This window comes from Lissotriton helveticus, chromosome 10, assembly GCF_964261635.1.
Source record: "Lissotriton helveticus chromosome 10, aLisHel1.1, whole genome shotgun sequence".
In the NCBI taxonomy this organism is placed as follows: domain Eukaryota; kingdom Metazoa; phylum Chordata; class Amphibia; order Caudata; family Salamandridae; genus Lissotriton; species Lissotriton helveticus.
The window spans coordinates 594538876-594542154 of NC_136071.1; positions in this window are offsets into that span (position 1 = coordinate 594538876).

Consider the following 3279-nt stretch of genomic DNA (forward strand, 5'->3'; position numbering starts at 1 on the left):
AGGTAATGAATAATGAGAAGATGGCATGCAGTGGACAGCAATGGCTGTCTGTCTCTGTTGAAACCATTTGCTGTTTGTTTTTTTGTGACCAGCGCAATTTGCCATGTTTTCAATATAGCAGTATTGCAGGTTTTTGGGGGTGTTCTAGATTTGCGGTGCTGGGTCGGGGGGTCTGGGAGCACTGCTGGCACAGTCTAATGGTGATTACATTTATTTTTCAGGAAATCCATGGTGAAAAAGGCGAGTTAGGCCCTAGATGCACAGCGCATTTGGACTCAATTCCAGGTTGGCCCGAAATCTGCTAAGTCTCACTTTTTAAGGTTTTGCTTTTTGGCTGTTTGGGGGTCTTCTACTTGTTTCCGCCTGGGTTGACGGGTCTGGAGGCATTGCTGGGAAGGTCTAATAGCAGATAAAAGTGCTTTGTAGAAAATCAGAGGGGATTTTTTTTTTCCATTTTCAGGCATTTCGCTCACTTTAGTGTTTTCGGGGGCCTGTTTGGGGGGTTCCTGGTGTTTTTGGGTGGGTTTTGGGGTCTTGGAGCAACGCTGGGTATGGATACTTTTGATTGCAAGAGGTTTGAAGCAAATCCATGGTGGCAAAGGGGAGTTAGGGCCTAGCTGCAGAGCACGCGCGGAGTGATTTTGGAAATTTGCCTGAAAATTGACGGGTCTGGGGGCATTGCTGGAAAGGTCTAATACCGGATAAAAGTGTTTCGGAGAAAATCGGAGGTGAAAAAGTTTCCATTTTCGGGCATTTCGCTCACTTTAGCGTTTTTCGGGGGCCTTTTTGGGGGTGTTCCTGGTGTTTGTGGGTGGGTTTTGGGGTCTTGGAGCAACGCTGGGTATGTATACTTTTGATTTCAAGAGGTTTGAAGCAAATCCATGGTGGCAAAGGGAAGTTAGGGCCTAGTTGAAGAAAGCGTTTGACACTATTTTTAACTTAGGGCTAGTTAGGGTTAGCAGTATTGCATGTGTTTGGGGTGTTCGAGATTTTGCCAACTGGGTTCTGGGGTCTTCTCTTGGAGCACTTGTCGAGAAATGTCTAATTTTGGTTGCAAGTGGTTTGAAGTACATCCATGGTGGGAAAGGGGGGATTTGGGCCTACTTTACTTTCAAAGTACGTTTTGTCACCATTCTCCACTAGGCCTCAGACAGGTAGCAGTATCGCACGTTTTTGGGGTCTGCTTGGGGGTATTCTACACTTTAGCGTCTGTGTTTAAGGGTCTGGGAGCACTGCTGGGAAGGTCTAATTTTGTTCTAAAATCGTAGTTTACACTACACCTAGCTTGAGGGGAAAGATCTGCAAAATTCGCCCATACTTATTTATCCTTCAAAAGGAGACTCAGAGTACGCCCTTTCGAAACTATTGTACTGTCGATTCTGAAACTGAAAGTGTGACTTTTTGCACTACACAGCATACGTACCTTACATATTTTTTCTCAGTGGTGTTTCAATATCACTTCCTGTTTTTCCATCAACATTTACAGGGCGGCTTTCACCCTGTGCAATGGAACAAAGGATGAAGTCAGGCTTCACATTAGCGACCCGCAATTCAGCATCCGCCAGGCAGGCAGTGGACAGGGTGTCTTCTGGTCACCAACATTGATCGACGGAGCGTCAGATGGAACAAAGGAGTACCACAAATAAGAGGAATGGCTTGATGCATGCAACTTCCCAAATTCAACAGGACAAGTACAACAACATACAGTAACAGTATCCATTCATTTCTACTTATCTTTTAAGTAATGTTATTGCTGTGAACTTCTTTGAGTGTGACTCGGCATTTCTTTGCTCTCTGCTTCTAAATTCATCCCTCCAGCCATTGTATACTTTTACTTTGCTATTTTTCAAACTAATTTAATTAACAAAGTGTTTCTCTGAGTGCAGGGATAGGCAAGTGAAAACGCACAATTACTGCAGCCCTGTACTGTCGCATTCTTTCATTCATTAGAAAGTTCTACTTAGTTAAAGTAACCTAACCATCCATGTAGCAATCAACTTCATGCCTGCAGAAGTGCAAGCACTTCCTTTATGCCCCTTTATGGATATCTTCGTATCCAAAGATTTGTTTATCTTCATTTGTTGTTTGTCCATGCTGTGTTTTTTTTTCCTCTCTAACAACAAAACTTTCCCAAAAAAAACATTCCCCATCCAATTTCCAAACCCCAACCCTCTTCCCCCGGGCTGTGTGGTTTTTATTGATGTGTGAGTAAATGACAGCAATAATTCCACACACTTGCTGGGGAGGATAAGGTCATAGCAACTGAAAATGAATTACATTTCAAGGCTGGTGAAGGAATCGAAGGATATAATCTTAGTCAGCTTGACACAAACCCATGACTATTGGCAAATCAAAGCAGATTTTCATGGGCGCCATGAAATGGATTGATCATGAAGAACATCCTCCTCCTACACGTGGCAAATGATTACGCTGCTGTGTCCTTCACCTTCAGTACTATTTCTTGTAGTAGTAGCCAATGTCAAATTCCACGCAAGTAGTAGTTATACTTTCAATACTTTGGCATTTGTAAGGCTACATTTTGGCACTGTTCTAGTGTACTGTCACATGCTATAGTATCTATTGTACCTTTCTAATGCTCCGCTAAGGCCAATCAAGGTTTCAATTTCTTTTTTTTCATATGCTGCAACTGCCACGGTGTACCACCACTAGTACCACCGCAATGATGCCATTTCAACCGCTAAGGATTGCGAACCTTAATCGCCATTTGCCATGCAGCCAGCCCTCTGCCTAGCCCTAATTTCAAACATGAATTACAGGTAAGATAAGCGTTTGGGAGTGCAAGAATAATGGAGTAGTATGAGAGACGAGAGACTGGCGGTAGTACTAGTAAAGTCCTAGGACAATTGAATTCACTTACTCTGTGACAGGCACTTACTTTTGTAAACATTTGGGCAATCACTTACACAATTTGAATCAAGAAGCCACTTAAGTTTCCGGAAAACAAACTTTCAGTTAACCCCCCCTCCAGCCTCAACTGCAGTAAAAACACGTATGCTATGTTTAAGTTGAAAGTAATAATTATTTATATCCCTAACAAAAATAAACTATCCCGCAAGACCCGACCCAACCCCACTCCCTAACCCCAAAGAATGTCCGTGAAATAAAAAGTCCCCAAAGTCCAAAAAACCCAACTCCCAATTCCCACCCCACAAAAGTCTTTAAAAAAGGAGCAAGGGACAGTCTCTCCTTCTCTAATGCCGCTGGTGGCGTACTTTCTGGGCCAGGTGGTCATGCTCCTTGCGGAGGTTCTTGAGCAGG